Genomic DNA, 11,114 nt, shown 5'->3' with positions numbered 1-11,114 from the left:
CACACCAGCCAGAAGGTTAGGTAGCCAGGCCACCAGCCCATGAAACTTCCACCATCCCCACATACCCACAGACACAATCCTCCACCAAACATACAGCTGCCACACCCAAATCCATGTCCCCACTCCAAAATGGATGGATATCCTCTGCTCAAAGGCAAGCCACACCAGCCAGAAGAACAGGTAGACAACCTGAGGTAGAGATGCCCTGCTGGACCAGAGGCAATGCCAGCCACCAGAAATCCATGTAACCTGCTCACTTTTGGACATCCTGCAGTCTTTCAATAATCCCCTAACAATATCCTCAATCCCACTTCTCTCTTCATCTCTGTGTTGTTGCCTCAAAATTGGGTTGAATCCTTTCTCTAACAAAGGACACACAATCTTCCAGATGTCTATGCAGGCCACCTGCCCATAGAACTCCCCTACTTTCTCAATGCCACCTCAACCCTGTCCCCAAACTTCCTCTTCTGCTCCCTTTGGTCATCCTGAAACTTGGGCAGATACCCTCTGCTGGAACAAAAATAACACTGCAAGATTTCAAGGCCACAACTTGGGATGAGAACCCCTGTTCAATCATAGACCACAAAGAAGAGAAGAACAAAGAACAAATAGAAACTAAGGAATAAAAAACCCATCCAAGGGCTGGAGGGATAGCTCAGCCATTAAAGGCTAGGCTCACAACCAAAAATATAAAAAAACCCATCCAAAAAAGACAAACTGAGAAATCAGCACCCACAGTCACAATCACCTCAAATCCAGATACCTGGACACCACCGTAAGAACATAATCAACATCAGCTGGAGCAATGTTTCACTACCAGATTCCTGATATCCTACTACAGCAAGCCCTGGATATTCCATCACAGGTGAAGGACAATTAAGACAAACTTTATAAGGAGTTCTTAAGGAGGAAGTGAATGAATATGTTTAAAGAAAGCAGAGAAAGGATAAATTTAATATTAGAAAAAATTAACAAATCCCTTAAAGAAAACCAAAGACAAACAAACAGTTGATGGTAATGAATGATCTCTTCAAAAACTGATAATGGAAATAGAAGCAATTAAAAAATGCAAACTGAGGAAATTCTAGAAAGGAAAATCTAGGTATTCAAACAGGAACTACAGAGGCAAGCTTCACCAAAGGAATACAAGACATAGAATAGAGAATTACAGGCTTTAAAATTATGACAGAAAATATGGCTATATTGATGAACTAAAATGTTAAATTGAAAGATTTCCTGAAACATAAGATCCAGGAAATCTGCAACACTATTAAAAGACCAAACCTAAGAATAATAGGAATAGAAGGAGGAAAATCTCAGGTCAAATCCCAGAAAGGATTTTTTAAAAAAATTCTTAAATAAAAGAACAGAAGAGAACATAGCCCAGATAATCTACTAAGCAGAGCTCACAGGGGCTCACAGGGGCTCACAGAGACTGAAACAGCATTTACTACCTACATGGGTCCACACCAGTTCCTCTACATATGTGTTACCCTTGTAAAGCTTGGTGTTTTTGTGCAACTCCTCACAGTAGATGTGGGTGGTGTGTCTCTGACATCTTTGCCCGCTCTTGAAATCCTTTAACTCCTACTAGCTTGTTTCATCCAGCTTTGATATGAGGGTTCCTGCCTAGTCTTTTTGTCACTTGTTATGCAGAGTTTGATTGATAACCCTGGGATATCTGCTCTGTTCTGAAGGGAAAAGGAGGAGGAGTGGATCTGGTGAAAAAGGAAGAAATGGAGAGGATGCAGAGGAGTAGAGGGAGGGAAAACTACAGTTGGGGTGTATTGAATGACAAAAGAATAAAAAAATAAAAAATAAAGATTGAAATGTGGACACAGTGTGGAAAATCAACAAATCCTGTAGCTCTGTTTCAGACAGGTGTGGCTTCATTCTCAAAGAGCTTAGTTAGCTCTGTCCATGAAATGTTTCTTACATGTCTCTGGCTTGCAACTTCTACTCCTTTTGGTATTAAAAAAAGGAGAGACAGAGACAGAGAGGCAGAGAGACACAGAGAAGAGAGAGAAACACAGAAAAAGAGAGGAGCTCCCAAAAAACTCACTGAACTGGAACTTACAATGTCCTCAAAATTGTAACAAGACTCTGTATTAATTAAATGTAGCTCTCCCTCACAAAATGACACTTTCCCAAAGTCCCTACTTCCTACCAATATCTGTGTTAAATCCATTTTAAAAAGTCTCTTTTTTTCCAAGTCTGGACACATGAAGCAGAAACTGGTGGATCTCTTCAAGTTCCAGGCCTAGCCTATCTACTACTTAGTGAGTTCAAGGCAAGACAGGGTTAGAATGTCAGACCATGTCTCAAAACACACGCACTCAAAAATTTCTACTCAATAAACTTCAGGGCTGTTAAAAAGGTTTGACAAATAAAGTACTCACCTTGCAAATATTCCTTTACTTCTGTCTTATAAAAACAGTTGCCACAATGCATGCTTCTAATCCAGTAATTTTAAGGCAAGATAAAAGGCAGACAGAAGAAATCTTGCAAGGTTATTTACATGTGATAGTAAACTAAGGACCGTGTCTCAAACATGCTAAAGGGAAAAGACCAACAAGCAAAAAGTTCTCTATTATAACTAAACCACAAAACACATGAATACCTATTCCCATATAAATTAGGACACAGATAAAAACAGTCATAAGCCAATAAATAATAAAATTACAATTGAATGATGTGGCACATGACTTTTATTCCAATACTTGGGCAGCAGAGGTAGGCAGAGTTATGGGAGTTTGGGGCCAACCTCATCTATATTCTGAGTTCAGGGACAGCTAGAGATACATGGAGAAACCCTGTCTCAAAATAAAATTTCAATTCTGATTTGTATTTTCTCATCCTGAAATCATTTTCCAAAATGAATTGAAGTGTCCCAGCTTAACCTCTGCAGAGGTCTCATGGTTCAGGACAATATCTCTTAAAATACTTTCAGGTGTCAGCCACTGGTCCCTGTCAAATCATTCTCAGAAATAAATATACCTTAGTATGGTAGCAGAGCCAAGCAGTTCTCCTTGAATTCAAGACATTTTGGTCTATGAAGGGAATATGATAGTAAGACATTCCTCAATAAACACAGACACAGATACAGACACACATACACTCAGACACAAACACAAACACACACACACACAAATATAGTTTAATGTATTTTGCTTTGTTATTTGAGACAAGGTCTCATTAGAAAGCTCCAACTAGAATAATCCTCACACTGTATAGTTTAATGGATAATATCTATTGAATATTTTTAAACAAATCCCAGAAAACATTTCATTCTATACCATTGGCCCATTATTCAAAGAAGGACAGTATTCTGAACAGGAGGGATCATTCAAAAACGATCTTTATATTTCCTTAAGCTTCAGAAAATCTGGAAGTGGGAGAAAATTTATACTGTTTACATTCCTAGGTTGTTTCCCCTCCATCCAATCATTCTATGAAATTAATATCCATCTTTCCTTGAACTTCTTCTAATTTAGAAACATTTTAACTAATTTATTTGTAAATTGAGGTATTTCCAGATTTTGTTTTAATGCTAAGACTCCAACTGTGGAAGCTGAAACAATACCTATAAAGTAAATATTCCAGCTACCAGTAACCCAATGAATTCTTAAGAATATTTTTCTAAAATAGCTGGAAATTTTCCAAGTATTGTATTGAAATTTTTGGAATATTTCTCTATTTTTAATTTTACTAGAATCAAAATAGAAGGAGATTGTTGATAAACAATTTTACTATTATTTAGTAGGCTATCAACACTTTGAGTTAAATACCTATTTTTATATGCAAGATGAAATAAAGAATGACTATAGTGGATTACTAGGATTTCAATTAATAAAACATGAAGAGAAATCACATAAGCCTACAGATAATATGATTCTATCAAAAAAAATTAGCAGTGTTTCTCAAAAGTGTTTCCTCCCTAAAGACTAATGAATCAAGTACTGCCTAAGGGAGGGTTTCTATTGTTGTGAATAGACACCATGAACATGGCAACTCTTACAAAGCAAAAATATTTAATTGGCATGGCTTACATTTTTAGAGGTTTAGTCCATTATCATCATGGTGAACATAGCATCATGTAGGCAGACATGGTGCTGGAAAAGGAGCTGGGCATTTACACCATGACCTACAGGTAATCTGGGAGTCTGGACATAGTTTAAACATATATGAGATCTCAAAGCCCACCTCCACAGTGACACACTTCCTCCACTAAAGCCGCACCTTCTATAGTGCCAACCCCTATGAGCTTATGGAGGAAAATTCTATCCAGACTACCACAGGTACTAAATATTGAAGTTCACAAAGAAGTATGATACGTCCTGTGTGAGAAAACAATGAACCCATTCTATTGAGAAAGACTAAAAGTATAAGTTTGTTTCTATACCACTATTTATTAGACCATGGAAATTTTGGTAGGGCTCACCTAAGGCCCCATGATAGATTAAGTAAAGAATTCAGCTCACATTTAACCCAATGTGGGAATAATGACAAGGTAGCTCCTTGTCCTCGAAGTAAACAGGGAGTGTAGTTGTGTACTTCTTCAGCAAACATACTTAGAACAGGTGAGCAGCCTTGAGGAAGGAGTCTTAGGACCTTAGTTAGAAATTAAGAGTGTGAATTTTGTGTGATGACCATCAGCATCATAAAATATAATTTTTGTCACACTAACTACACATATCTTTCTTGCTCATGACATTACTCTTTTGCCCCAGTTCTTCTCCAGCACTTGTTGTCAGTTGTTTGGCAGGCCTTTGCCATTCTGAATATAATTACCACAACCCTTTCCAACAGATCAAAACCACAATCTATAGAAACAACAATAATTTATAATATCAACAAGCTCCATAATTCTCATGATAGCCAATATAACAAGAGTTTTAAATACAAAATAGTAAATGCCTCAAACAACAGTAATGAGATTATTTGCCTTATAACATTTCCAGTTTTACCAAGGAGCTCACCTATGAGGATTACCCATGCTGTCTCAGGAACATCCAAGACTGAAGTTTCAGAGGCAATGGGGGCTCCTGGGAAGCTAAGTATGGCAGCTGGGCAACCAAGAAGTATTTAAAAGGCATATGGAATCAAAAAAGGATCTGGAGATTGGCTTATAGACTAAAGAATCAGAAGACAACCTGGTGGCAAGAAAATCCTTTAAAAAGGTGGGTGGATTTCTGTCTCACTTTTCCTGCATCAGGTTCTCACCTATATAACCATGGCAAGCTCTTCACACATTATTCCCACCACCCAGCTACTTCTAGCAACTACAGCAGCAACACTGTTACCTTCACATCTCTGGGTTTCATCATCAGCCTTGGTTGACTCCTTGTCCAGCTAGATCCAGGTACAGGGGTTTCCAGGGAGTAGTTCCAGGGCTGCAAATGATCAGGTCAGGTGACACTTCATGAATACCTCCTTCAGTTCCACAGATATTTGAGATAGGCAAGAGAAGAGCAGTGTTGGTGTACAAGGCCTGTGAACTTTTGCAGCCCTGCATTCCTACTTCCCTGGGCCAAGCCCACAAATCACCTACTAATCACACCCTCTCCCTAAAGCAAACTCAACTGAAATTCCTCCAGTCCTCTCCTCACAAGCACTGCAATCTTTAGATGCATCCCCCCCAGGCAAGTCCCTCACAGACACACCCACAAAACATGCTCACAGACATTCCTCCTCCCTGGAAATGACCTTCCAGACACTATTTTTTGCCTGACTCAGAGAATATGGAAATCCTGTGGTGACATCAGTTTTTTGGTAAGTAGCAGAATGGGGAGAGCTTGGCAGCTAAACTGGAGACCTGCTCTAAGATCAAGGCCAGAGGAGACAGCAGGGCCGCCCATCTACTACAACTACAGGGCTCTGGAAAAGGAGACCTACTCCATAGCTGCATTCATACAGGATCTGGGAACCCAAAGCCACAGCTGACAAAGTACACAGACCCTGAGCCCTGCAAGAAGATCTCATGTGGAAGAGTAGACATGGCCAGTAGACATAGTAACATAGAAGGATTGTAGGGATCTAATGAACCCTCTCCCTAGACCAATAACTATGGGAAACTAATGACTATTGAGAGGCAGAATTGCTTTTCCCAGAGATGAGCCTCCTAGTTGGTTATCCAAAATGAAGTGGACTGCACTGAAATCATATAAATAAAAAAAAATACCAAATGGACTCAGCAGCTCATATTTATTTATGTTCATAGACATATAAATATATATGCAATAGTAATATCAAAAGAGAAAACCCCTTTGAGACAGAGTGAGTGGGGGCATGTAGCAGGCTTTCATTTAGGCCACCAACCAGCTCCGAAATCATGACACAAAGACCTCTTATTAGCTATGAATGCTTCCTGGTCCCATGGATTATGGCACAAGATGTGGATTCTGCCCTATCCACCCACACTACATGATGCACATCTGAAAAATTTCTGCAGATCAGAAATTGATTTTGTCCCCTGGAACTAAACTTCACCAAATCATACTACTATAGCTGGTTGTAGTAAAGTTAGAAGCATTCTAATGATATATTGCTGAAAGATAATGCATAACACCATATTTCTATCAGTTTCTAAACTATTTGTAATATTTTTAAGACAAATCTGAAAGTGGAGTGCAGTGTTCAGAACTTCTAGACACCAGACTTTCAGTTTTCCAATCTGTCTTCTTGCTACACACCAAAAGTTTGGTCGTGTGTGCACACTGGACAGTGATATTACAAGCATCATATCCTTCCATGCCAGGGCGGCAGAGTCTCCACATAACCAGGAAATCCATACACAGGAAGGCTCGGAGGACAAGGACTACTGCCCAGGTCACCACATGGACCAACAAAACCACAGTCTAGATCATGGTTCATCCAAGTCCCAGCAGAAATGACAGCTCAGCAGATCTGCTCTGAACATGCTACACTCACCATGGCATGGCTTGGACTTTCTTACAGCTCCCTAGAGCAGAACAAGAGGAGAATCCTGGAAAGAACTTGGAAGCTCCCTCATCAGCTACATTAGCAGTTTCCCTACTGGGTGAGCAGAGTTCAAAGGACTCAGAGAGAAAAAAAACCTCCCAGGTGGGTCCTTCCACACTGTGATTGGATAGGACACTAACCAGGAGATTTGGTAGTTTAGTAAAATTCTCTAATCTCCTAGAGCACTTAATGTGTTTTTCCAATGCACAGGGTCCTTTGGGTACACAGTTTTTTACATACTCAATGTCCACTGCAACCAACCTCTTGTTTCATAGCTGAGGAATCCTGCAACCAAATACACATCACATTCAAACAGTAACCGTTCTTAAACAAAAAGAAGTCATGGATTAGAACACAATGAAGGGTCTATGGGAGGGTATAAAAGCAGGAAAGACATAGTGATAATAATGTAAATATAATCCCAAAACATTTTGTTAAAAAGCTGAAACAGGCCATGTGCTCCAGAACCAGGGATTTGTATTAGAGGACACCAAATACTTCTCACACCATTTCTCCTAGGGTATAAGTCTTAAACCCGGAAAACACAGTCATGTCAGGCAGGTAAACACCATTCTATCCAGTTCTATTTCTTAGGTTCAAATGATGTAACTACTCTAATTTGGTTTCACAAAATATCTTTTTGTTTTATCCAGATTCTTGATTGCCTGGTCTGTGGACCCAAGAAATGGCCAGTCAGAACATTTATTGATCTTGTAACATTGATTATCTCACTACTTATTGCTAAGGTCAACTACTATCACAGCAGGAAAGTTTTCACTCTCTTTCTTGCTCATCCCTCACTCTGCTGTGACTACACCTGCTTTATAGTTGGTCAGTGAACTCAATTCTTACACAAGTTCCACATCATTTGTAAATTCATGATAAAATCTAGAGAAGTTGGAGGATACTCCTTCACTGGTCTATTTTTCCTTCCTATAGACCAGTCAAGGCCCAGCCTGGAAGGAGTTGCAGGATTCTCTTTCCAGTACTGGGAGGCAGAGGCAGGATTAGGTGTTCAAAGCAATTCTCAATTATATAGTGTGAGGCAAGCCTGGGTTACAAGAGATATTGACCTGAACCAATGGTTCACAACCTTCCTAATGCTGTGACTCTTTAATACAGTTTCTCATGATGTGGTAATACCCCAACTATAAAATTATTATCTCTGCTACTTCGTAACTGTAATTTTGTTTCTGCTATGAATTATAATATAAATATCTGCACTTTCTGACAGTCTTAGGCCAGTCCTGTGATAGGGTCATTTGATCTCCCAAAGGAAGCCATGATTTCTAAGGTTGAGAAGCGCTGCTATAAACTGACATAAATAAATACAGAGCAAACACCAGTTAAGACAAAAAAATGGAATAAAATTCTTAAACTGTGAAACATAGAAAATATTATCAGTAGTGCATTAAAAGAAAATGAATATTAAAAAGGAAACCAATAATTGATGTTTTAAAGTGACAAAAATAATTGAAAGCATATGTAGCTATACTGACTTTGAATCAGATTAGGCACCTCCATGGTAGAGTGAATACCATCAATAAGATACTGTATGACTTTGTCCCACATAAAATGATAGCCACTGAGTGTTGTAAGCTAACACATGGAGTTACAGCCAGTGGCCTGTATCTCAAACCTCTCATCTGACTTCACTGTATCAATAAGGATTGCAAATATCTCCATAGGAGAATTCACTATTTGGAAACTTAATACTCAGTAGTTCAAGCTATCCTCCATAAACTGTACACCACACAATAGTGTCAGTCTTCACTCACATAGGAGGAATTAATACATGCAGAGAAATTACAGAGAAAGTCACTCACCATGCCCCATCAGTCCTTCTTTGTAATGGAGACCCCTGCAGCTCATTGCACTCAATTTCAGTCTGTGATCAATCTATTGCCTAGTCTAATGCCCCCTACAGTGTACACAGTGGCCTGTGCCCCTGTCTGGAGGACCAAGCCCTGTCTGCATGTCAATTCCACTCTTCAGTCCCTTCTGGTCTGAAAGAAGAAGCTATTTTCCACACACATTTCTTTTCCCTGTTGTGCAATGGACAGTCAACTATGTGATTCAAACTGGTAATTTTAGAACTCTGGATGTGCAGACATGTAACACAGAATTTAGGGTGATTAGTTGGGGATAATAAAGGCAATGCTGTGTGGGGATACAGACAGGGTTCAAGTCCACCTCAATCAATGTAGGAGACCTTCACTTAAAACTGCTTTTCAAAAAGACTGGAGACTCCCTGTTCAAGAATTAATAAACCTCCATGGCATACCAGGACTTAATGTTAGTTGTTACTCTGTAACGGTCTCTTCAGCAGCATGTTAGAGGCCAGGATTTTAGTGGAAGAATCGGCCTTTCTACTAGTTGTAAATCAAGGTTGTCTCAATTGTTATGGAATGTAGCTGGTTAATCCTGGGGAACAAACTTTTACATTTTATCATAGTAATTTCCAACCAGAGTGGTTAGCATACTACTTATCTTTGGGGTATTTGGGCATTTGCAGCCCTCTCTTACCTAAATTCTACTTTGTGAACTAATGTCTCCTAGAACTGGAAAGACCATGTACCATTAATTCTATTACCATCAATTCTAATCTTCTACATCACAGTTTAGCATTGGAGTGCAACTTTACAGAGGAAATACTGTTTACAAGCTCCTAAAATTAATTCCAGTTAGATTTTAAATGTTAAAGTTAAATGTTCAAAGTGTAGAACTTCTGGAAAATAAGGGAGGGACCAGGCCTCTTTAAGTTTGGAAATCTGTGTTTCATAGAAACAACACACACATGGTGCTGGTATTTCACAGTGATGTTAACAAGGACATTTCAAAGCACAGTCATGTTCCCAATGTCTGCACAGGTGCAGCTAACAGAGTGAAGTTATTCGGAGGCTGCCAGTGGGCCCCAACAATTGCAGAGATTATGAGGGACCACATACTGGAGCATGCAGGATGAGCAGGACCATGCTGGACAATGCAGGACAAGGAAAGAACAAGCAGAACTCTGCATCTGACCACTTGCTCCCACCCAGCAAGGGGAGAACCCGACACACTGACTCTCATGACTCAACTGAGCACTCCTCCCAGTCTGGGGACAGCAGCCCCTCGCTCACCATATTGTAGTTTTCCAGCTCCGCCATGCTCTTTGCTCAGCTCGCAGCAACAACAGCAGCAACACTCTCTGCGTAGCACGCAAAAGGACAGGGACAGATTTTTGTCTTAGCCAATTCTGAAGCAGGAGGCCGGAAAGACCCTGTAGAACTTCTGACTGGCAGGTTGCCTAGAGTGCCTGATTGGCTAGTGAGGCCTGAGTGACAGGAGCAGCTCCCCTAGGGTTACACTGGGCTTAAAGACACAGCACAATGATTCCTGATCCTGCCTTCCACCCCAGACCCAGAACTTGTCTGAACCAGCAAAAATTCACAATTCAATAGCACTTGCCCCTGGCTCTAGAAGCAGACAATGTGATCTTCCTGCTCTCCATAGGCACTCCCCTTCTTCCTCCTGGACACAATGTGGTTAACTAGCTTGTACAACACAGTATACTATGTGGGGTAGAGATTCCCTGTCACACAGATGAAAGAATACCCAGAATATTAACAACTAAAATTGATGTAAGAGACAAGGGAAATGTTTTTTAGGTGGCTTCACAGGGAGGTTAGGTGAATTCAATGTACTTTTTACCTGCTATTCACAGGGACTTCAGACAACCAGGAAAAAAAAAACAGGGACTAGATAACTAACAGGATAAATAGGTCTTTCACCACCAGAATGCTGGATCATGGCTCTATTGCTTAGGGGTTTTATTTCTGAAATTCAGGTCAAAGTGTTTGCAAATTATATAATATTAAAGAGTAGTCTTCATGCAAAGTTGAATACTTAGAGAATAACGGAGCTAGGAAGAATGCCTTTATGTCCACCATTGTTAGCCAGCACGTTTTCCTCAGTGGGCAGATGAAAAAAACCTGTATTATTGAATCTCTCCATGTATGTAGAAAGTTGATTTCTTAGAATGTCTTACAAGCTGTGGTCCAGGTATTCCAACAATGGCTGCCTTCCAATAAAAATTTGAAGAAGCCGGTAGTTGTTCATTCCATGAGGCTGCATGTCTCAGCTGGTCTTCA

The sequence above is a fragment of the Peromyscus eremicus genome, unplaced genomic scaffold (genome assembly GCF_949786415.1).
Source record: "Peromyscus eremicus unplaced genomic scaffold, PerEre_H2_v1 PerEre#2#chrX_unloc_2, whole genome shotgun sequence".
Classification (NCBI taxonomy): domain Eukaryota; kingdom Metazoa; phylum Chordata; class Mammalia; order Rodentia; family Cricetidae; genus Peromyscus; species Peromyscus eremicus.
Note: the sequence above shows the minus strand (reverse complement) of the source record.